Here is a 26998-nt window from a genome sequence, read left to right on the forward strand (position 1 = left end):
CTGAATTAGATTTGAGTATGCTAGGATTTTCAGGTTTGCTGTGTTTAGACATTGATCTCAGAATGTAAAATACTTTTTACTGAAGGTGTAAGTTTTTAATTTGTAATAGAGCATAGGACCATCAACATTGGTATGAAATATTTGTATTTTTCCCTAATTCCATCATAGCAGCAATAATAGTCATTTCTTTGTGGTGACTTGTTTTGGACTATGAATTGAAAATGCTAATTGCCACAGAGAAATGACCATTATTGCAACTGTGACAGATACAGGGAAAAAATAAAATAAAATAAAAAATAGGAAATTTTTTTTTATTTATCAGTTACATTAAAATTTTATTACAAATTTGAAAAGATAATATTAGTCAAATTACAAATACTACCTAATCCTAGACTTTTATGGTGATATTTCTTACAGTTCCCTCTCTGTCACACCCTTTATCCCAGACTTTATTTCTTGTTCTGAGTTATTCAATTTTACATCTCCTCTGTAGTCTCTTCAGCTGTGTTGTCATCTGGTTTCATTCCTGGAAATCCATAATGCTGCTTCAAGTATTTTTGGTAGGCTCTGTATGCATCAGTAAACACATCATCTGATAACAAAGCTCTCTGAAGGATTTTCTTATGCATTTCAGTTGTATTTTCACCTGTTGGTATACTTTCTCTGACAGTTCTGATGTTGTCTTCATTGTTATCAATTATGTGTTCTGAGAATGTACGCAAAAATAAAACAGAGAAGAACTGTCAGTGTAGCTAGAATTATGATATACGATTTTGTGTCCTTTAATAGTTTAGACTTCCTCACATGGCACACAACCTGCAAAATAACAATGCCAGAAATACAAACAAACCTGCTGGAGAAATATTCCCAATTGTGCATTACAGTCGAGACTGAGAATACTGCTTCAGTTGTAAGTTCTTTTTTCTCCCAATTCTTAAAAGTATGACTGGTTTTGGGCTATTACATGCCCATCATCAAGTGTCCTCTGTGCTCACTGGTGGTACACTGCCTCCTATACTCTACAACATGGCACTCTGGATCACAACACAAAATTATCACACCTGATGATGGACATGTATTAGCCCAAAACTGGTCGTGAATTAAGTATTGGAAAATAATAATAATAATAATAAAAGCTTACAACGAAAGCGGTATTTTCAACCTCTGCAATACCAAAAATTATGGAACAGTAATTTCCGCTCTTCAATTTCAGAATACCATTTAATATATGGCAGTTCCTTAAAGTTGTGAAAATGAAGTTAACAAACAGTCAGATAAATTGTATGCACAGAAAAATCTATAAAAAGTCATAATTTGTGATCCCATGCAGACTGCAATCTGTTGCTGTGTAGTGTAACCAATAACATAATGATCACTAAAAGCGAAACAGTATGAGCTGAAATGTGTCACGTGTGACATATTTTTCAAATTTTTACCATATCCTATGCACTGCAGCTAAGCCACCATTATAAATACTAACTTAATAAGTGGCACATAAAGAAAACAGTTACCATTGCGTAACAGTTACTTGCTGCACCACGCTGTGGTAAATACAAGGATCCTCAGTGAAACGTTAACTGCAGTTTGAGACCACACAGGACACTTACCTTTTCATACAATAAGACATGTAAATTAATTCAGATAAATGATATAAGAGACTTCACTGAAACAATGAAAGAATAATGGAACGAGCAAAAGAAGGAAATGTCAAACTACTAGATATTTTGTGATATATTTGGATGTAAAAATTTATTATAAATCAAAACGATATTGATGATTGTCTAAGATAAAAGTGGTTAACAAAGAATGAATCAAATTTGTCAGTTGACACAATTTCTGTCCATTAACTGCCACAGGTAGTATATAATATTTTAGTGTAACTTATCAGTCAGTGAGAACAAGAGAGTGCCATATAACATAAAGTTACTGAGAACATATGCAGGTTTCACAGATGTACATCGTAAACTTCTCTAAATTGCTACACTCAATTGTTCTATTATGCAACTAGCAGCCACAGCAAATATAAGTGAAGACAGATTTTTGAAACCATTATATACAATACAAAAGAGGATAATAATTTGTGGGTCAAAGAAAATTTTATCAAATGCTGTATGACAAGGGTGTAACAAAAGAGTATAAAAGGGAGATCTGATCTGAACTTCTAATGAATAATGCAATTTGGAAACTGGTGAAATTATATAATGTAAAAAGATGTATATAAAGGAAACACTGAATGGAAGTACATAAGTGATGAAACTGAGTGGAAGGCATGAAATATGTCAGGTTTTCAAATATTGTTTTTAATCATCATTTTCTTGTAGAGTTAGCTCTCAGCTCTTTCTCCGGTATACCTCTTGACTTCTCTTTCAATTTTACAAGAATATTATAAAAACATCAGGCCTCTAATATTAGTATTCTTGTGTCTTACAAAGTAAATCTTCACTCACGAAACAGTTATAAGATATTACAGACAGGTGTGGCTAAACATGCATCCATTTGACAAGAGATGCAGTATGAGTGAGGCCTGACACAGGTGAGCATCGATCGCAAACTGATACTGTAGAAATAGTTTGCCAGCTAAAAGATTACACTTCACCCTCCCAAACTGGTGAAAAAGAATCCACAAAATAAGCCAGCTAATAGAAGGGGAGCAGGTAGTCTGGAGAATTACTGCAGTGACAAACATTGAGGCCATTGCTGAATACCTATGTGGTGAGGTTCCCCATGGTGAAGACCCAGAGCTCAAAACAACCATTTCAAGACCACATAATACATACCATACAAACAAATATAATAAGAAAACAAGCAATTACATCAAATGAGAGATAAAAATAATATGATAAAATGCATCTAAATGTCCAGTCAGAAGACAGAATAGTACTTAAGTTACTGAATATGTAAGGTGTGAAACTACTTATTGACATAAGGAACCACAAAATGTTTTAAGTAATTTGACAGAAAAATTGTCCTTCTAAATCTCCTAAGCAATTTTCTATAACCAAGCATCCGTAGGTAGCACTTGAATAGCAGTGTCAAAATAAAAATACAGAGTTTTTAGTAATGCAATAGATCTTGAATTATGAGCCAGTATGTTAACTGTGAGATTTAAAAAAATGTATTTCCAATGCAAAATAAATATCACATCATTAATGTGGTGGCTTTATGAGACAACATACTACTGTCAGCAGCGATGTACATTTGATTATGTTCAATAATAAATAATAGCAAATAGGAGTAAGTTGAAGATCTCACTGATTAAAATGTAAATAACACGAAAACCAAAGATCCCAGCAGACAGCTAATGGCACTGCAGGAAAACTAGTGTAATTCTAGTCTTAAATTGTGTGTAATATGGATAGTGGCAAGAAGTTATATGTAAATTCGAGAATTTTGCTATGACAGACCATGTCCGTTTAAGGGCAGTGGCCATATCGGCTTTGAGAGTTGCCTGAGGATGGCCATATAGTTTGATGACCAACATGTCAGTCATGGCTGAAAGGGACTGAAATCTTTGGGTGACTTTTTCATGGATTTTGTGTAAGAGTTGTGAATTTGAACTCTAAATGGAATCGCATTTATACTTCTTTGACATCTGATTTGATGAATTTTAACTTTAAATGGCATTTTCTTAGAACTTTTGAAGTATCTGTAACTTTAAATTTCTACATTAATGTGGTATGCCAGATTTATCGCTTTGACAGCCCAACTCATTTCTCAATTCTCCACTTTTGCTTTCTCAATATTATGCAAAGATTTAATGAAGCTTTTTACTTATAAACATTAACCAGCTTCAGGGAGTAGAAGAGAGTGTGACCTTAGTGCTATGTACACTGACTTTGCAGAAGGTAAGTTTACCTACGTGCTCAAGTGCAACAGGTCTAGGTAACATCTGGTGCAAGAAATTAATTCTATCCACAGTAATGTTTGATATAGTGCTTGTGCATGATACCATAGAGGCTCTGGGAACTCTGTGGCTATCAGTGAAATACCAAAAATGGGGTGGGAGCATGTGGAAAGCACTGGCAGCAGATATTAGACTGAGATGTTGGATGGTGAGTGCCACAATAAACTATAGAGGCAACAGGTAAACAGCAACCAAGAAGAAGTTGGCAGCCCTCTGTGCAGAGGCAAAACAGTTGAGAGATGCATCTTCAAAGGTGAATGCAAAGTGTGTTTACCCAATTACAAGATGAGGATTTTTCCCAAATTCATCATTTGAAAAATATGGGGTCATCTTATATTCATAAATAAAACTACTGCTGCTGATGTCAACATTTTATCATTGTTTAATGGATGATTATAGGGGTCATCTTACATATACCGATGAAGCTTTAGTCATTGAGATTTTGCACAACTTTATTTTGAAGAATTCTGAAGGGTAGGTCTTAGCAAACAACAGTTGTTTTCAAATAGGCTTAAAACTCCTTGATACACCAAAGTGCTCAAAACAGTACTGACCTTTCTTGAACAATCACATGGCATTTGACTCAGGGCACTAGTGCAAGGAGTAGTTGGGAAACTATGGAGTAGCCACTAAAACTGTCTAATGCTCTGCTTTAAAATGGACAATTTTGTGAAACACAGAAGGAAATAGCATTAAATTCTATCAACTTACAAACTTTTGTTGTATGTGAACAAGTCTGCAATAAAAGTTTTCATAGATCTATGGGTATTGTATACATATGTTTATGCTGCTTTTCAAGTCAAGGCCGGCGGGGTCAGGGATTTTCTCTGCCTCGTGATGGCTGGGTGTTGTGTGATGTCCTTAGGTTAGTTAGGTTTAAGTAGTTCTAAGTTCTAGGGGACTGATGACCATAGATGTTAAGTCCCATAGTGCTCAGAGCCATTTGAACCATTCAAGTCAAGGTAACGTTCAAAGATGAAAATGTTGTCCCTCAAAATCCATTACTTTATTATGAACCTCAGTCAATATTTTGTTTGGTTATGAGAAACTATAATCATTTACCAGGTGGGCTGCAAATGAGAAAGTCGGTCACTCTTCATATCTTAGAATACCAAGGAGAAACATTAATAGGTTTAGAAAAAGATGGTGTCATTCAAATGAAATAAGAAAGAAAATTAATCCAGAATTAAATGCATAATCAACAAAAATCACATTAAACCAAAAGCAATTTTTATTTCAAGGTTAAACTATGTTGGAAAGACGTATTGTGGAGATAGTACAGAGAGATGTCAATAGACTGTGGGATAAATGAAAGTTTGAAAAGTGTACTGAATTGAGATGGAAATCTTTTATGTACACACCAATTGCTGTTGTTACATATGACATGCACCCTAGAAGATATTGCCATCCAGGTTTCACTGCTGCTGATGCAGCTCTACAAAATGGTTGGAAAGCGATCAGTGTCACCAGCTTGGCTGAGATGTTGAACTACCACAAGTGTAACAAGGGAGGGCATAGCACAGGCAGCAAATTTCTGTGCTGCCAACCATGGGAATATACACTGTGTACTTTGGCTTTTTTATGAACATCTACCAGGTTTAAGCTGCAGTTTGCCTGAATCCATTTGTACTCAGAATCAAACTGACTTTAAATTGGGACAAATACTCAACAATAGCACACATTTCTTCAGGAGATGGTAAAAGTCTAGACTGGAGCTAGTGGCACACTTAGCATTTTGTGCTGCAGTATTGTCGACGCTTCATCATGGGGTGTGATAGGAACAATAGGGGTGTGTCAGCTGCTAGTTCTACAAAGCCAGTGAAAGACAGTTGAGCAGATATGTTTGGAAGCAACAGAAATTGTAATATTCTCACATCAGTATAAAAGTGAAGTCCACTATTTAGTCAGAAAAAAAAAAACCAGCTGCGTTCTCATGTCCCATTGTAACTACAGCCTTAGAAATTGCAATATATTTGGAAGAAACAGCCAAATATTTGTGACAATGAAGAACAGCTCTACTGTTAGGATGATGATGATGATTTGAAATAGTGATACCACAGACTAGAGGCTAACTTAAGAAAAAAGTCAGTGAAGATAAAAATAAATGTAAACAATTTCTTTTTGTTCATTTCTCCTTGTATTACCAAAATATAGGCAACAATAAATGGCAAAGTTGAGTATGCATGTGTGTATGTGTAACATTAATGTTTTAGGTCATCTTATACTCATGTAAATACAGTATGTGTGGGAGGAAGGAAGTCCGCCACAAGGCAACTGTAGGACACAAGTCAAAACACTGTTGTGGATCAACAATAAAAGCCTGTAAAATTTAAAAGACCATAAAATCTCCAAAATCAGCGATGTTTTACTGAAGCTCAAAGCTTAGTATGTACTTTAATGCAAGATGCTTTTAATAATTTCCTACACAAAAGTCTGTCTTGAAATCTGGATGAAAATCCAAGCAGGTTCTGGTTATTTGTAAAGTACGCCATGGCAATACACAATCAATATCTTCACTGTGTGACAATGGGCATCTCACTGATGACAGTGCCACTAAAGCACAGTTACTAAGCAAAGTTTTTTGAAATTCACAATTTTCAGTCCTTGAACAGATGCCAGGTCTTTGTGTAGTGAGCAGTTGGAGCTGCTTGATGATGGCACATACAGAAAATTACGAATATTTTATACTGTGATTGGTGATCCTACAAATTTCTGTTACCTATAACTAGCCAAGTAAAATAATGGTACATTTTAGAATGAACTGCTTGAAATCTGACATAGCAAGTATACAAAACAGTGTCTTGTCTCCTCCTTTAGAACCCTCCTTTGGTTGATTACTCTTGCATCTTGGGATGGTTGGACTTGAGGTGACCATACCTCAAACAACGGGAATACTTCTTCATCTTCTTTTCCTATTTGTCTTTGGGCAAACCCTGCTTTAATTTCTTACAATGTTTTGGGAATAAAGCACCATCACTGCCACCTTTGTCCAACTTGAGGTATTCTTCAATATTTCAATTTCACAACTTTTCTTTGCTATTTTCCAGTTTGAAATTTTCATCCATTGCACTGGACTTTATACCCATTCAATATGAAAAATAAATGTTTATAAACCTCTCAGCCTAATGTGTACAACTAATCAATAATCACATTATTTGTCCTTTCTCTACAAAAAATGGTTCAAATGGCTCTGAGCACTATGGGACTTAACATCTCAGGTCATCAGTCCCCTAGAACTTAGAACTACTTAAACCTAACTAACCTAAGGACATCACACACATCCATGCTCAACGCAGGATTCGAACCGGTGACCATAGCAGTAGCGCGGTTCCAGACTGAAGCGCGTAGAACTGCTCGGCCACCAGCGGCCGGCCCTTTCTCCACAGTTTTTTGGCCACATCCAGAGTATGAATTATGTAATTTTGAATACTGTCTCCAAATTTTGTAATATGGTGTCCAACAGAGCATCCCAGAGATTAACCCACTTAATTTTATTCTTACCAGTAAACAGGTTTTCCAAGATATCACAAGCTTCCTCTGCCTTTGTTATGTTTTCCATACCTGTGTACATGAATTTATCCATAGAAGAAAAATAAGTTGTTTGTATTCCTACCAGTATGACATACATAGTTCACTGCACATATTTTCTGATACATTACTGTGTGCTAGTGTTTATGATGGTAAGGAAAAACAACAATAACATTGTTCATAATACTCCTATTCACAAATAATGTCACACTGAATGGAAATAACAGAAACAACAATGCAAGGATAGTCCACATCTTGCTGATGGCTATGACAAAGGTGAAATGTGGTGCCAGAGTACCTACACAGCATTGTTTGATTACATGTAAGCAGGCAATGTAGGGAGGGTAAGGTAAGGGAAAGGATGGGTGATAATGTAAAGACAAAAGTCAAAGATTTGTTGCAGACCAGGACTCAAACTGAAATTTACTGCTTCTTATGAGTGGATGGTTAACTGCTTTGGGCATCTGGACTCAAATTTCCGACTTATCACACACTGTACTGCTATATCCCTTGTCCATTGAATTCTCTACTCAAAAATCCTGATTCCCGCAGGAGTTCCAATGATATTTGCACATTCACACAGAAACAAACATCAAGAAGCCATTACCTTCTTTTTCAGAAATGTATATATCTGTCATGTCTGTTCTGTCACACGTCCACTTAGGACTCAAAACTAGATTTACCACTTGTCATGGGCAGTTGTCTTAACTGCTCAGATCATCCAGTCATGGTCCATGACTGACTCAAATTTCCAACTTATCCCACACTACGATGCAGTATCCCTTGTCCCTTTAACTCTCTACTTGCAAATCCTGATTTGCGCAGGAGTTCTGATGATTTTGTGCATACACACTGGAACAAACATTGAGGACCCATTACCCTCTTTTTCATAAATGTATACACACAAATTGTGTCTGTTCTGTTGGACATGTCGTGAGTGGTTAAGACAATTGCTCATGACAATGCTACACTAGTCCTGAAGCTACACAAATTTTCAGCTTTCATCATTGCATTACCACAATGCCTGTACTGCTAACTCTCATGACTTCCCACCCATTCTTTCCCTTTCCTTATATCCCACCTCCCTCCCCCCCTCCCAAACATCTGATGTTCACATGCATAAATTAGCCACATCAACACTCAGATATATATATATATATATATATATATATATATATATATATATATATATATATATATATATATATATATATATATATATATATATATATACACACACACACACATATATCTAAAAACAAAGATGATGTGACTTACCAAATGAAAGTGCTGGCAGGTCGACAGACACACAAACAAACACAAACATACACACAAAATTCAAGCTTTCGCAACAAACTGTTGCCTCATCAGGAAAGAGGGAAGGAGAGGGGAAGACGAAAGGAAGTGGGTTTTAAAGGAGAGGGTAAGGAGTCATTCCAATCCCGGGAGCGGAAAGACTTACCTTAGGGGGAAAAAAGGACAGGTATACACTCGCACACACGCACATATCCATCCACACATACAGACACAAGCAGACATATTTAAAGACAAAGAGTTTGGGCAGAGATGTCAGTCGAGGCAGAAGTGTAGAGGCAAAGAAGTTGTTGAAAGACAGGTGAGGTATGAGTGGCGGCAACTTGAAATTAGCGGAGATTGAGGCCTGGCGGATGACGAGAAGAGAGGATATACTGAAGGGCAAGTTCCCATCTCCGGAGTTCGGATAGGTTGGTGTTGGTGGGAAGTATCCAGATAACCCGGACGGTGTAACACTGTGCCAAGATGTGCTGGCCGTGCACCAAGGCATGTTTAGCCACAGGGTGATCCTCATTACCAACAAACACTGTCTGCCTGTGTCCATTCATGCGAATGGACAGTTTGTTGCTGGTCATTCCCACATAGAATGCGTCACAGTGTAGGCAGGTCAGTTGGTAGATCACGTGGGTGATTTCACATGTGGCTCTGCCTTTGATCGTGTACACCTTCCGGGTTACAGGACTGGAGTAGGTGGTGGTGGGAGGGTGCATGGGACAGGTTTTACACCGGGGGCAGTTACAAGGGTAGGAGCCACAGGGTAGGGAAGGTGGTTTGGGGATTTCATAGGGATGAACTAAGAGGTTACGAAGGTTAGGTGGACGGCGGAAAGACACTCTTGGTGGAGTGGGGAGGATTTCATGAAGGATGGATCTCATTTCTGGGCAGGATTTTAGGAAGTCGTATCCCTGCTGGAGAGCCACATTCAAAATCTGATCCAGTCCCGGAAAGTATCCTGTCACAAGTGGGGCACTTTTGTGGTTCTTCTGTGGGAGGTTCTGGGTTTGAGAGGATGAGGAAGTTGCTCTGGTTATTTGCTTCTGTACCAGGTCGTTAGGGTAGTTGCGGGATGCGAAAGCTGTTGTCAGGTTGTTGGTGTAATGCTTCAGGGATTCCGGACTGGAGCAGATTCGTTTGCCACGAAGACCTAGGCTGTAGGGAAGGGACCGTTTGATGTGGAATGGGTGGCAGCTGTCGTAATGGAGGTACTGTTGCTTGTTGGTGGGTTTGATGTGGACGGACGTGTGAAGCTGGCCATTGGACAGGTGGAGGTCAACATCAAGGAAAGTGGCATGGGATTTGGAGTAGGACCAGGTGAATCTGATGGAACCAAAGGAGTTGAGGTTGGAGAGGAAATTCTGGAGTTCTTCTTCACTGTGAGTCCAGATCATGAAGATGTCATCAATAAATCTGTACCAAACTTTGGGTTGGCAGGCCTGGGTAACCAAGAAGGCTTCCTCTAAGCGACCCATGAATAGGTTGGCGTACGAAGGGGCCATCCTGGTACCCATGGCTGTTCCCTTTAATTGCTGGTATGTCTGGCCTTCAAAAGTGAAGAAGTTGTGGGTCAGGATGAAGCTGGCTAAGGTAATGAGGAAAGAGGTTTTGGGTAGGGTGGCAGGTGATCGGCGTGAAAGGAAGTGCTCCATTGCAGCGAGGCCCTGGACGTGCGGGATATGTGTGTATAAGGAAGTGGCATCAATGGTTACAAGGATGGTTTCTGGGGGTAACGGATTGGGTAAGGATTCCAGGCGTTTGAGAAAGTGGTTGGTGTCTTTGATGAAGGATGGGAGACTGCACGTAATGGGTTGAAGGTGTTGATCTACGTAGGCAGAGATACGTTCTGTGGGGGCTTGGTAACCAGCTACAATGGGACGGCCAGGATGATTGGGTTTGTGAATTTTAGGAAGAAGGTAGAAGGTAGGGGTGCGGGGTGTCGGTGGGGTCAGGAGGTTGATGGAGTCAGGTGAAAGGTTTTGTAGGGGGCCTAAGGTTCTGAGGATTCCCTGAAGCTCCGCCTGGACATCAGGAATGGGATTACCTTGGCAAACTTTGTATGTGGTGTTGTCTGAAAGCTGACGCAGTCCCTCAGCCACATACTCCCGACGATCAAGTACCACGGTCGTGGAACCCTTGTCCGCCGGAAGAATGATGATGGACCGGTCAGCCTTCAGATCACGGATAGCCTGGGCTTCAGCAGTGGTGATGTTGGGAGTAGGATTAAGGTTTTTTAAGAAGGATTGGGAGGCAAGGCTGGAAGTCAGAAATTCCTGGAAGGTTTGGAGAGGGTGATTTTGAGGAAGAGGAGGTGGGTCCCGCTGTGACGGAGGACGGAACTGTTCCAGGCAGGGTTCAATTTGGATAGTGTCTTGGGGAGTTGGATCATTAGGGGTAGGATTAGGATCATTTTTCTTCGTGGCAAAGTGATACTTCCAGCAGAGAGTACGAGTGTAGGACAGTAAATCTTTGACGAGGGCTGTTTGGTTGAATCTGGGAGTGGGGCTGAAGGTGAGGCCTTTGGATAGGACAGAGGTTTCAGATTGGGAGAGAGGTTTGGAGGAAAGGTTAACTACTGAATTAGGGTGTTGTGGTGCCAGATTGTGTTGCTTGGAATTTTGAGGTTTTGGAGGGAGTGGAGCCGGAAGTGGGAGACTGAGTAGATGGGAGAGACTGGGTTTGTGTGCAATGAGAGGTGGTTGAGGTTTGCTGGAAAGGTTGTGAAGGGTGAGTGAGTTGCCTTTCCGGAGGTGGGAAACCAGGAGATTGGATAGTTTTTTGAGGTGAAGGGTGGCATGCTGCTCTAATTTGCGGTTGGCCTGTAGGAGGATGCTCTGAATAGCCGGTGTGGATGTGGGAGAGGAAAGATTGAGGACTTTTATTAAGGATAGGAGTTGACGGGTGTGTTCATTGGCTGAGTTGATGTGTAGGTGAAGGATTAGGTGGGTGAGGGCAGTGGATTGTTCAGTTTGGAACTGGTATAGGGACTGATGGAAAGAAGGGTTGCAGCCAGAGATGGGAACTTTAAGTGTGAGGCCTTTGGGGGTTATGCCAAATGTCAGACAAGCCTGAGAAAATAAAATATGCGAGCGTAATCTGGCTAGGGTGAAGGCATGTTTGCGGAGGGAATGTAAATAAAACTTAATGAGGTCGTTGTGGGGGTGTTGTGAGGGTGACATGGTATTAGAAGGTGGAAAGTGTAAGATGAGGTTGAAATGAAAATGAAGGATAAAAATATATGGGGAGAGATAAGGGTGAACTAGAAAATAACTGGAGATCTGGTATGAAAAAATGCGAAAAAGTGTTGGTTAAGTTGATCCTGTGGTGAACTTGGGTTGGTAGACAGCGATGTGCATGAAGGTTAGGTGGTTGTGTTGCCGCTAAAACACGTTAAAGGACGGAGAAATTCGGGAAAATTTCGAAAAAACGTGTAAATGTATTAAAAGGCGTGGTGTTGTGGTGAAAGATTACGAAAATGGGGCTAACAATTGTAAATAATGACGTTAAAACCTGTGGAGAGCGGCTAAAAATGATCAGTGATGTACGAAAAACGGAAGTGGAAATAAAGTAAAAGTTATTAGAACTAGCCGAAATGGTTATTTAATACGTGAAGGCAGCTGTTATTGAACTAGAAACAGTTAGCGGTATTGTTGAAAGCGCAAAATAAAAATTTTTTGGTTATGGTTTGGAAGTGGGTTACGTATTATAGAGTATATATAGGCGGGATAAATTTGTATTACGGTAAAAAGGGAAGGTGAATAGAAAGTGAGACTACTGGTAAACGCAGAAAGAGAAAATAAAGAGAAAATAAGACGACAGGAAAGATTTCGAGATGCAACAGCGACAATAACAAACGTAATTGTTGGGTTCAAATTAATGATATGGTTATAATAGAGGGAAACATTCCACGTAGAGAGTATGTGGCTGAGGGACTGCGTCAGCTTTCAGACAACACCACATACAAAGTTTGCCAAGGTAATCCCATTCCTGATGTCCAGGCGGAGCTTCAGGGAATCCTCAGAACCTTAGGCCCCCTACAAAACCTTTCACCTGACTCCATCAACCTCCTGACCCCACCGACACCCCGCACCCCTACCTTCTACCTTCTTCCTAAAATTCACAAACCCAATCATCCTGGCCGTCCCATTGTAGCTGGTTACCAAGCCCCCACAGAACGTATCTCTGCCTACGTAGATCAACACCTTCAACCCATTACGTGCAGTCTCCCATCCCTCATCAAAGACACCAACCACTTTCTCGAACGCCTGGAATCCTTACCCAATCCGTTACCCCCAGAAACCATCCTTGTAACCATTGATGCCACTTCCTTATACACACATATCCCGCACGTCCAGGGCCTCGCTGCAATGGAGCACTTCCTTTCACGCCGATCACCTGCCACCCTACCCAAAACCTCTTTCCTCATTACCTTAGCCAGCTTCATCCTGACCCACAACTTCTTCACTTTTGAAGGCCAGACATACCAGCAATTAAAGGGAACAGCCATGGGTACCAGGATGGCCCCTTCGTACGCCAACCTATTCATGGGTCGCTTAGAGGAAGCCTTCTTGGTTACCCAGGCCTGCCAACCCAAAGTTTGGTACAGATTTATTGATGACATCTTCATGATCTGGACTCACAGTGAAGAAGAACTCCAGAATTTCCTCTCCAACCTCAACTCCTTTGGTTCCATCAGATTCACCTGGTCCTACTCCAAATCCCATGCCACTTTCCTTGATGTTGACCTCCACCTGTCCAATGGCCAGCTTCACACGTCCGTCCACATCAAACCCACCAACAAGCAACAGTACCTCCATTACGACAGCTGCCACCCATTCCACATCAAACGGTCCCTTCCCTACAGCCTAGGTCTTCGTGGCAAACGAATCTGCTCCAGTCCGGAATCCCTGAAGCATTACACCAACAACCTGACAACAGCTTTCGCATCCCGCAACTACCCTAACGACCTGGTACAGAAGCAAATAACCAGAGCAACTTCCTCATCCTCTCAAACCCAGAACCTCCCACAGAAGAACCACAAAAGTGCCCCACTTGTGACAGGATACTTTCCGGGACTGGATCAGATTTTGAATGTGGCTCTCCAGCAGGGATACGACTTCCTAAAATCCTGCCCAGAAATGAGATCCATCCTTCATGAAATCCTCCCCACTCCACCAAGAGTGTCTTTCCGCCGTCCACCTAACCTTCGTAACCTCTTAGTTCATCCCTATGAAATCCCCAAACCACCTTCCCTACCCTCTGGCTCCTACCCTTGTAACCGCCCCCGGTGTAAAACCTGTCCCATGCACCCTCCCACCACCACCTACTCCAGTCCTGTAACCCGGAAGGTGTACACGATCAAAGGCAGAGCTACATGTGAAAGCACCCACGTGATCTACCAACTGACCTGCCTACACTGTGACACATTCTATGTGGGAATGACCAGCAACAAACTGTCCATTCGCATGAATGGACACAGGCAGACAGTGTTTGTTGGTAATGAGGATCACCCTGTGGCTAAACATGCCTTGGTGCACGGCCAGCACATCTTGGCACAGTGTTATACCGTCCGGGTTATCTGGATACTTCCCACCAACACCAACCTATCCGAACTCCGGAGATGGGAACTTGCCCTTCAGTATATCCTCTCTTCTCGTCATCCGCCAGGCCTCAATCTCCGCTAATTTCAAGTTGCCGCCACTCATACCTCACCTGTCTTTCAACAACTTCTTTGCCTCTACACTTCTGCCTCGACTGACATCTCTGCCCAAACTCTTTGTCTTTAAATATGTCTGCTTGTGTCTGTATGTGTGGATGGATATGTGCGTGTGTGCGAGTGTATACCTGTCCTTTTTTCCCCCTAAGGTAAGTCTTTCCGCTCCCGGGATTGGAATGACTCCTTACCCTCTCCTTTAAAACCCACTTCCTTTCGTCTTCCCCTCTCCATCCCTCTTTCCTGATGAGGCAACAGTTTGTTGCGAAAGCTTGAATTTTGTGTGTATGTTTGTGTTTGTTTGTGTGTCTGTCGACCTGCCAGCACTTTCATTTGGTAAGTCACATCATCTTTGTTTTTAGATATATATTTCCTACGTGGAATGTTTCCCTCTATTATAACTATATATATATATATACACATTTCTGAAAAAGAGGATAAATGTTCCTTGCCATTTGTTTCAGTGTGAATGCACAAATATCACTGGAACTACTACATGAATTGGGATCAGTGAGTAGAGAGCTGAATGGATGAGGGACACTACATTGCAGCATGTGATAAGTTAGAAATTTAGTCAGTCAGATACTGCATCCTGATGGCTATAGCAGGTAAGACAACTGCTCATGAGAAGTGGTAAATTTGGGTCGAGTCCTGGTCTGGTACAAATTTTCAACTTTTCTTACTACATAACTATGGTGCCCTGTCTGGCAAGCCCTCACAATCTCTACCCATTCTTTCCCTTTCCTTACCCTCCCTACATTTCATGGTTACATGTATGTACCAGCCGCATCATCACAAGTGATGTCTGTTCTGTCGGAGATGTCTGACAGATCAGACACCACTCAGATATATACTGTTTGAATAAGTGGACTCCAATATTCACAATACTTCTATGTCTACATATATACTCAGTAAATCACTATAACACACACATAAAAAAAAAGTTTTGCATCACTTCAGTTCTGAGAGTTCCAGAACCTGTACAGTAAATGGGAACAGAGATCAACATAAACATCATTTCTACCCTTTTTATTGTTCATGAAAACCACACATTGCATGTTGTACCACCATACAGCAAGACCTTCAGAGGTGGTGGTCCAGATTGCTGTACACACCGGCACTTCTAGTACCTAGTAGCACATCATCTTGCATTGCACCATGCCTGTATTCATCGTGGTATACTATCCACTAGTTCAACAAGTCAGTGTTGGTCCAGATTGTCCCACTCCTCAATAGTAATTTGGCGTAGATCGCTCAGAGTGGATGGAGGGATCATCGTCCATAAACAGCACTTTTCAATCCATCCCAGGCATATTTGATAGGGTTCATGTCCGGAGAACGTGCTGGCATCTCTAGTCAGCAATGTCATTATCCTGGAGGAAGTCATTCACAAGATGTGCATGATACGGGCGCGAATTGTTGTCCATGAAGACGAATGCCTCACCAATATGCTGCCGATATGGTTTCCCTATCGGTCAGAGGATGGCATTCAAGAATTGTACAGCTGTTACGTCACCTTCCATGACCACTAGCAGCGTACGTTACCCCTACATAATGCCACCCCAAAACAGCAGGGAACCTCCACTTGGCTGCACTCACTGGACAGTGTGTCTAAGGCATTCAGCCTGACCGGGTTGCCTTCAAACACGTCTCTGACAATTGTCTGGTTGAAGGCATATGTGACACTCTTCATGATGCCAATCCTGAGCAGTCCATTCAGCATGTTGTTGGGTCCATCTGTACTGTATCTGTGCTGCATGGTGTCACGGTTGCAAAGATGGACCTCACCATGGATGTTGGGTGTGAAGTTGTACATCATGCAACCTAATGCGCACGGTTTGAGTCATAACATAAAGTCCTGTGGCTGCACATAAAGCATTATTCAACATGGTGGTGTTGCTGTCATGATTCCTCCAAGCCATAATCCATAGGTAGGGGTCATCCACTGCAGTAGTAGCCCTTGGGTGGCCTGAGCAAGGCATGTCATAGGCAGTTCCTGTCTCTCTGTATCTCCTCCATGTCTGAACAACATCGGTATGGTTCACTCCAAGATGCCTGGACACTTCCTTTGTTGAGAGCCCTTGCTGTAACAAAGTAACACTGTAGACACGTCCAAATCGAGGTATTGACCATCTAGGCATGGTTGAACTACAGACAACACATGGTGTGTACCTCCATCCTGGTTGAATGAATGGAACTGATCGGCTGTCAGGCCCCCTCCATCTAATAGGTGCTGCTCATGCATGGTTGTTTGCATCTTTGGGTGGGTTTAGTGACATCTCTGAACAGTCAAAGGGACTGTGTCTGTGATACAATGTCCACAGTCAATGTCTATCTTTAGGAGTTCTGGGAAATGGTGTGATGCAAAACTTTTTTTGATGTGTGTATGTATAGAGCACATTCTATACTAAGCTGTTTACTGATTCACGTCTTTCAGTGTCTTCCAGCTGACATTTCTCAACATTTCCATTACTGGTAAACTCTTCCATGACACAGACAGGAATTTGACTGCTTACACTTTCCTTCTTGATGTACACTCAGTGTCCACCACAAGTGAACATGACTTCACACACCCTAGCAAAATTCCGCTACGAAATTAATTGGTGTTTTGAAGCAACCTTCTTTGTCAGCATCAAGCAACATGGTTTGAATAGCCTCCACATAATTACAGGGATATAATGCAAGATCCCAGTGGTTACTGGTGTCAGAGGGGCAGCTTTCTTAGGTTAGAATCAAGTCTCAGGCACCCCGTTCTGAAAGAAGTCACTATAACCGAAGAGCCGCACAATAACACACGGGAAAGTAAGGTTAGCTTATTCCACCAAAAGTTAGAGGATTGAGTAATGAGGTAGAAGAGCTTCTTGCCTGTTTGCAAAATTTAGAGGAAAAGATAGACATTCTGTGCCTGTCTGAGCACCACATAACCACAGGGTTAGATAAATTACATATAAAAGATTGTAGTCTAGTAGCTTACTCATGCAGAACTAATATAGGTGAAGGAGTAGTTGTTACATATATTGAGACAGAACACAAGTTCAAAAGCATTGACACAAGCAGATTTGGCACTGATCAGCACATAGAAGTGTGTGCTTGTGAATGCTGAAAAACAGTTCACTTTTCATTGTAACAGTATATAGATCCCCACTGGGAAATTTTGAATTATTTATTAGGAACCTGGACATCGTACTGTGCTATCTGTCAGACATCACCAAGCAGTTAGTGGTCTGTGGTGACTTCAATGTAGATTTCCTAAAGGATTCTAATAGGAAAAGTGATCTGGAAACCTTATTTGGATCCTACGATTTGTTCTCAGTAATTAACTTTCCAGCACGTGTGGACAAAGACAGTAGGTCCCAATTGATAAGATTTTCTTTGATGAGGCATAAAGCAACAAAATAACTGTTTAACCAGCAACAAATGCTCTCTCTGATCATGATGCACAGTTAGTCAGGGCAAATGACATAGTCCCTTACAGTGTGGATACACCTTCGTGGAAGTCAGTTAGAATGATTAATTACTACAGGGCAAATGTTTTTAAGAGTAGTTTACAAGAAACAACCTTGGATGAAATTTATAAAGAACAAATGCCAATAAGGAATTTAATCTATTCCAAGATAAATTCATATCAGTATTTAAAAATAGCTTTCTGCATAAGCTAATCAGAAGGGACATTAAACAGCCATGTAAAAAAAATCCATGGATCACTAAAGGGATTAAATTATCTTGTGAAAGAAAAAGGGAAATGTATCTTTTGGCAAGAACAAATAGAGACCATGCAGTAGTTGCACACTACAAAAACTACTCAAAATTACTAAGAAAGGCTATTAAAAAATCAAAAAAAGTGCACATAATGTCAGATATCAGTACGTCAGACAACAGAGTTAAGGCAATATGGAATATAGTGAAGCAAGAGACAAGACAACCAACCACAGAAGAGGATAACAGTACTACTGAACTGAATGGGAGTCTTATAAATGACAAGTCACAGTTAGCAAATGTATTTAATAATGATTTCTTAAACATAGCAGAAAGCATAGAAACCAACAGTTCAATAGAAAGACCACAGCAATTTACTGAAGAAGTAACTTCCACAAAAATACGTCATATTAATTTACCACCAATGTATAGGTGTACATACTGATGAGAATTTAAATTGGAAAAACACATTTTAGAACTCATAACTCAACTTGGTTACGCGACATTTGCACTTAGAGTCATAGCAAATTTTGAGGGGAGAGAAATCAGTAATCTGACATATTTTGCTTATTTTCATTCAGTAATGTCACATGGAAAAATGTTCTGGGGTAGCTCATCTTTGAGAAAGAAGGTCTTCATTGCCCAAAAACGTGCTGTTCAATAATACGTCATGCTCACCCATGACCATCTTGTAGACATCTGTTTAAGGAGTTGAGTGTTCTGACTAATGTTTCACAGTATATTTATTTCCTTGTGAAGTCTGTTGTAAATAATCCACTATAGTTCAAAAGGAACAATGACGTACATAATTACAATATTAGAAGAAAATATGACATTCATTACTCAACATTACGATTGTCCTTAGCACACAAAGGGGTGCACAACACTGCAACAAAAATTTTTGACCACTTGCCAAGTGATATAAAATGTCTAACAGACGGCAAGGTAAATTTTGAAAATAAATTGAAAAAATTTCTCCTTGACAACTTCTTCTATTCTGTAGAAGAATTTATGTGTTTCTATTGTGTAAAAGGTGATGGGTAGGAGTTGCTAAATCAATCTGTATATCTTGTTTTCATTTTGGGGAATAATAATAATAATAATAATAATAATATGGTGATATTTAGAGTACAAATAGATGTAAAAATTAATTTGCAATATGAATGTAAAATGACTTGTTCCATATCATGATGATTTATCGTGCAACATGATCCATGGAACATGAAAGTAACTAACTAACTAAATAACTTTGCTTGATCAACAACTGACTGATTCAGTTCATTCTACTTTACACACTGTTACCACAAGGCATCTGTATCATGTAATTGACTCTACTTGTGTAACATTAGTCCTATTGTCATTATTTGCAGCATTTTTACATTCCTCTAGACCAGGAGTTACTTACAAGTCATTGCACCAGATAGATCTCATAATGCCATTGCAGCAGATAGATATCGAATCAGACTTGATACATTTTGTTCCATTTTCATCATTAACAACTCCTACAGATTACTGTGTCTTCTGTAAAGAATTAGAGAGTGCAACTAAAGTTACAAATAGTATTTCAGTGAAAGTCTAAGAACAACAGCATCATCAGGGAAACATATCCATGACACTTCTGGTACCATGTCCAAAAATGCTCACGTAACTACTGTTGTTGAAATTCATACTAGTAACCATATTCTTCATTTATTACTTGGATACTATAACACACATTTGATGTGCCATGTCATCTTGAGTCACTTAGGTGACTCCATCTCAAGTCTTTGTTGGTGGAGTATGACTTTGACAAACATGTTCTTCCTGAGGTGGAGTCTGGTGAGTGTTACCAGCTTTGTGTAACCATTTGAACATATTTTGGCAAGCACCACACAATTTGGCAGTAGAACGAAGTCTGTTAAGAGGCAGTGGGAATCTTGGCTTAAACTGCCTGGAACATAGGGGTAGTACAAACTTCTATTTCAAGAAAAGCTCAGTCTTAAGGTGTGCTATGTGGTGAACGGTGGATGGCTGTTGTTGTGAAATAATCATCAGGTGACAAGTTCTGGAGAACCTACTGAACCTAAGTTACAAACAGTTTACTGAGGCAGGCAGGACTCTATGTGGGAGGAGCTTGAAATTCTCTTGGGAACACTATGTCTAATGAAATTTAAAAAAAAATTCCAAAAGGGATGGGTGTACTTCTGAGAGCAAAACAGTACTACAGACACATAACTACAGCACTCAAATGATGGACAACTTGCAAAAAAGTGGACAAAACCCGCATTATATGTTCTGTGTCAACCACAAAGGCAACTATGCTCTCTGCAGCAATGACCACAAAGTTTCCGGGATGAATAGAAAAGACAGGAGGTGAAGTTCACAATATTTGCATTGAAACAGAATATTTCACTTTTGAAACTGATCTCCTACTTTACTGTCCAGGAAAAACTGGCAGTTATGGCTCCAATTTTTTCTGCGTGAAAAGAAAATTCAGAAGATAGAGTTAACAAAGAGAATCTGTAACAAATCAAGATGGGACCATACTACTTGCACTTGGAACAGTCCTGATATCAATACAATTTTTTCTTTATTCTCATTTTAGGAATGACACATATCCAACTGTTCAAATAGCTTATGGGAATGAAGCTGACATCATCTATATTTAGACAGGAGCACATCCTTGCCTTTCCATTTTCAGGGCAAAATTCCTTGGAAAATCGAAGGCTGTGCTCCTGTCATCCTGATGATGTTACATGGTTGGATTCCTGTAAGTTATCTGAACATTGCATATGCCAGGAGAAACTAAGGTCTCACATTTACTGCTGTTATATAAATTAGCTAATTTCTTGTTCAAGCAGGAAATCATAAAAATTTATTATTCATGAAATAACTTCACAATTACTGATTTTTTAGCCCAGATTTTTCTGATTTCAAAACTGCCTACTTTCATTAGAGCTCATTAAAAAAATCATTTTTAGCATTCTGTGGAAATACTTGAGGAAGCAGTGCCCATAATTTTGTTAATAGTCTCATTACCCAGATCATGTTAAAAAGACTTGTTGTTTTGCTATTATAAATTTGTAACCTCTTTCCACTCCCGGGATTGGAATGACTCCTTACCCTCTTCCTTAAAACCCACATCCTTTCGTCTTTCCCTCTCCTTCCCTATTTCCTGATGGGGCAACAGTTTGTTGCGAAAGCTTGAATTTCGTGTGTATGTTTGTGTTTGTTTGTGTGTCTATCGACCTACCAGCACTTTCGTTCGGTAAGTCACATCATCTGTGTTTTTAGATATAACCTCATATTTTGCTACCTTTACTGTTAAATAGTAGAATACAACAACAAATTGTGACTATTATTCATGGACACAAATCTGTTAACAGTTGTGCAGGACAATCCTTCTTTCAGTCAGTGTCTACTAACTAAATTGTCAAGATCTGTATTTCAGAAGTTAGTATCAGCAAGTCCTGGTTTAGTTACCAAAAAGTACACATCATATCATAATCAGTTGCAGGTTCACAACAATATGTATAGTTTGGAGGTGTCAAAAATTAACATCAGTGATTAGGAAACTGTATATAAGAAAAATATTTGTGCATCTTTGACCTAATTTGTCGCAAATGACATGTGAGACTGTTGATTAATTAATGTACATTACCAGTCTGAATAAAATATTTAGATTATAGATTGCTAAAAAGATAATTATCAGAACAGAAAATTGCATTTTAATAAATTTGAAGGAATTGGTTACTATGAGCTACAGTGTAGTATATCTCTTTTAATATATGTCATTCCAACCCATTAATAGCAGATGACTGATTCAAGACCATAGATTACGAGACCATCAAAGGTGCATTACCAGATCAGATCAGTTACAAACCATCATATATATATATAACTACCCAGTAATAGGCAATTCTCCTTGTGAATTTGATCGCCTGAATTTACTTTTTGTCCTGAAACCTGGGCAGTAATGACTTCAAAGAGCATAGCTACTTTTGCAGTGCAGTGGTGAAAACATTCTTCAGATACAGGAGTCATCAATGCAGATAATACCAGCTGAAGTTGCCACAAACACCCCTCACATGCAAGTGCACTTGCAGTTGTGAAGCTGCTACGAAACAGCTTTCTCTAGCATTCAACAAACAGAATTTACAAGTATATCTCACAACTCCCGAAGATACAACCTTACAGACAAATCATGAAAGAGTTAGTGGTGAGCATCCAACAGCAAAGTTCCTACTACCTTCAATGAAGGGGAAGGCTTGGTGAAGTAGTTGCAAAGGCGACAGTCTGGATGAGTGACTGAACTGGCCTTGCAACATCAACCTAAACAGCATTGCTGTGCTGTTACTGCAAATGGCTGAAAGCAAGGGGAAATTACAGCCATAATTTTACCTGAGGGCATGTAACTTTCCTGTGTGGTTAAATGATGATGACGTCCTCTTGAGTAAAATGTTCCAGAGGTAAAATTGTCCCCCATTCAAATCTCCGTGCCGGGACTACTCAGGACGAGATTGTTATCAGGACAATCAACAGTGATGTTCTGTGAATCACAGCATGGAAAGTCAGATCCTTTAATCAGGCAGGTAGGCTAGAAAATTTAAAAATGTAAATGGATAGGTTAAAGTTACATATAGTGGGAATTAGTGAAATTTGGTGGCAGGAGGAACAAGACTTCTGGTCACGTGAAAACAGGCTTATAAATATAAAATCAAATATGGGCAATCCAGGAGTAGGTTTAATAATGAATAAAAAAAATAGAAATGTGGATAAGCCACTATCAACATCATAGTGATTGCATATTGTAACCAAGATAGACATGAAGCCCACACCTACAACAGTAGTAAAAGTTAAAATGCCAACTAGCTCTGCAGATGGTGAAGAGATTGAAGGAATGTATGATGAGATAAAAGACATTATTCAGACAATTAAGGGAGATGCAAATTAATAGTCATGTGGGACTGGAATTCAATAGTAGGAAAAGGAAGAGAAGGAAAAGTAGTGGGTGAATATGGACTGGGCATAAGGAATGAAAGAGGAAGCCACCTGGTAGAATTTTGCACAGAGCATAACTTAATCATAGCTAACACTGTGTTTAAGTCTCATGAAAGAAGATTGTATATGTGGAAGAGGCCTGGAGACACCAGAAGGTTTCAGATAGATTATATAATGTTAAGACAGAGATTTAGGAACCAGGTTTTACATTGCAAGACATTCGTAGGGGCAGATGTGGACACTGACCACAATTTATTGGTTATGAACTTTCTTTTGGACATGTCTGAAAGAACAGATACCATCTTCATGTAGATAAGGCTTAATGGCCAATGATCTTCTTCAGTGTGGATGCACTCACATTGCCCAAACTCTTACGGGAATCAGAAGATTGACTGCCCTTAGTAATGAGTATAGTGGGCAGGGACACTACAAATGTTGTATGTGGACATTATGCTGGGAATGTGTGTCTTTTGGGGAATGTGGCAGATATAGGTATCTGCAGTTGCACTATCCTCTGTATCCTTGGTGGCTCAGGTGGATAGAGTATCTGCCTTGTAAGCCGGAGATCATGGGTTCAAGTCCCAGTTGGGGCCACACATTTTCAACTGTCCCCATTGCTATTTATCAATGACTGTAAGCAGCTAAAGGTCTGATTTCACTTTAATTTCATTCCCTAAGAAAGGTTGATATCATTTGGAAAGCCAGTCATGAAGAAACTATTTCACTTGCAGCTAAAGATAAATGGGGTAGATGAAATATCCTGAACTTCAGCATGAGTACAAAAAGAAGGCAGGCTTATACAGGTGTGAGTATTAAAAAACCAACAGTTTAAATAATCATTGTCACAAAGTACTGACACAACTTATTTACAGAAAAATGGTACAGCCAGTATAAGCTGACCTCAGAGAAATTCAGTCCTGGGCTTTTGCAGAAAATTAAGGACATGCAAGAAAGTTTAAGTAAAGGTAATCCTACATTTACAGCATTTGTATGTCTATAGGATATTGACTGACAGCCAATCAGTTCCAGTCATTCCACCAGGAAGGGAGGTACATGGCTCGTGTTGTCTGTAGTTCAACCATGTCTAGACGGTCAGTAATGCAGTTCGAACACGTCTGCATTGTTACTTTGTGCCAGGAAAAGCTCTCAACAATCCAGGTGTCTCAGAGTGAGCCAAAGTGATGTTGTTTAGACATGGATGAGATACAGAGAAACAGGAACTGTCGATGACATGCCCTATTCAGGCTGCCCAAGGGTTTCTACTGCAGTGGATTACCACTGTCTATGGATTATGGCTCGGAGGAACCATGACGGCAACACCATCATGTTGAATAATACTTTTTTTGCAGCCACAGGTCGTTGTGTTACAACTTAAACTATGTGCAATAGGATGCATGATATGCAACTTCACCCCCGACCTCCATGGCGAAATCCAGCTTTGCAACCACAACACCATGCAGCATGGCAAAGATGGACCCAACAACATGCCGAATGGACCGCTCAGGACTGGCATCACATTATCTTCACCAGTGGTTGTCGCCTATGCCTTCAGCCAGACAATCATCGGAGACATGTTTAGAGGCAACCAGGTCAGGCTGAATGCCTTAGACACACTGTCTAGTGAGTGCAGAAAGGTGGAGGTCCCCTGCTGTTTTTTGGGTGGCATTATGTGGGGCCAATGTACGCCGCTGGTGGTCATGGAGAGTGCCGTAAGAGGCATTCATCTTCATTGATGACAATTTGCGCCCCCATCATGCACATCTTGTGAATGACTTCCTTCAGTACAATGACATCGCTTGACTAGAGTGACCAGCATGTTCTCCAGAAATTAACCCTATTGAACATGGCAGGGATAGATGGAAAAGGACTGTTTATGGACGACATGACCCAGCAACCACTCTGAGGGATTTACACCGAATCACCATTGAGGACCAACAGTTCCTTGATGAACTTGTGGATAGTATACCATGACAAATACAGGCATGCATTAATGCATTTGTGTAGAGTTGTCAGTGTTAAGAGACAAGCAACACTGTGGGAAATAAGCACAGAACCCAATGTGTCATATATAATGAATGTATCAATCAGGAAAGTGCAGGGAAATTTGGTGTTAATGGGCTATGGCAACAGACGATTGATGTGAGTGGGTTTGATAAAAACATAACATCACCTGCAACAGCTCTCCTGGGCTTGTGATCACATTAGGCGAACCCCAGATGACTGGAACACGTTGGCCTGGTCAGATGAGTCCAGATTTCAGCTGGTAAGAGCTAATGGTAAGGTTAGAGTATGGTGCAGACCCAACTAAGCCATGGAGTCAAGTTGTCTACAAGTCACTGTGCAAGCTGGTCATGGCTCCATAATGGTATTGACTTCAAATGATTATGTTCACTTACTTGGGGACCATTTGAAGCCATTCATAGACTTCATGTTCCCTAAAAATGAAGTAATTTTTATAGATGACAATGCACATCTCAGACAATTTGAACCAATGATTTGGTCACTCAGGTAACCAGACATTAACCCGACAATCATTTATGGACCAAAATCGAGAGCTAACACTTCATTTAAGAATCATGAAAGAATATTGTATACATGGAAGACGCCTGGAGACACCAGAAGGTTTCAGATAGATTATATAATGGTAAGACAGAGATTTAGGAACCAGATCTTAATCTATAAGACATTTTCAGGGACATATGTGGACTCTGACCGCAATTTATTGGCTATGAACTGTAGATAAAAACAGAAAAAACTGCAAAAAGGTAGGTATTTAAGGTGATGGAACCTGGATAAACTGAAAGAGAAAGAGGTTTTAGAGTGTTTCAGAGAGAGCCTTAGGAACGATTGACAAGAACAGGGGAAAGAAATACAGGTGCAGGAGAATGGGGAGGTTAGAGAGATCAAATAGTGAAGGCAGCAGAGGACCAAGTAGGTAAAAAGACAAGTGCTTGTAAAAATCCTTCAGTAATGTAGGAGATACTGGACATAATTGATGACAGGAGAAAATATAAAAATGCAGTAAATGAATTGGGTTAAAAAGAGCACAAATGTCTCATAAATGAGATCGACAAGAAGTACAAAATGGGTAGCAGGGCTGGCTAGAGAACAGATACAAGGATGTAGCAGCATATATTACTAGGGATAAGATTGATGGCACCTAGATGAAAATTAAAGAGATCTTTGGAGAAAAGAGAACCTCCAGCATGAATATCAACAGCTCAGATGGAAAACCAGTCGTAAGCAAAGAAGGGAAAGTAAAATGGTTGAAGGAGTAGATAGAGGGTTTATATAAGGGCAATGTACTTGAGGATAATATTATGGAAATAAAAGAGGAAGTAGATGAAAATGAATTGTGAGATATGATACTGAATTAAGAGTGTGACATAGCACTGAAAGATCTAAGTTGAAACAAGGCCCCAGGAGCACACAACATTCCGTTAGGGCTACTGACAGCCTTGAGAGATCCAGCCATGACAAAACTCTTCCATCTGGTGAGCAAGATGTATGAGACAGGTGAAATGCTCTCAGAAGAATATAATGAATCCAATTCCAAAGCAAGCTGGTCTGAGAGGTGTGAAAATTACCAGGATACCAGTTTAATGAGTTACAATTCCAAAAATGGGGAACATCATTTTGGAGTCTGTAGAAATGTAGGAACATGTGAGGCAATACTGACCATATGACCTACCTTAGAAGATAGGTTAAAGAAAGGCAAACCTACGGTTGTATCATTTGCAGACTTAGAGAAAGTTTTTCACAGTGTTGACTGTAATACTCTGTTTCAAATTCTGAAGCTACAGCGGTAAAATACAGGGAGCGAAAGGCTGTTTACAATTTGTACAGAAACCAGATGGCAGTTATAAGTG

This window comes from Schistocerca americana, chromosome X (genome assembly GCF_021461395.2).
Source record: "Schistocerca americana isolate TAMUIC-IGC-003095 chromosome X, iqSchAmer2.1, whole genome shotgun sequence".
NCBI classification, from domain to species: domain Eukaryota; kingdom Metazoa; phylum Arthropoda; class Insecta; order Orthoptera; family Acrididae; genus Schistocerca; species Schistocerca americana.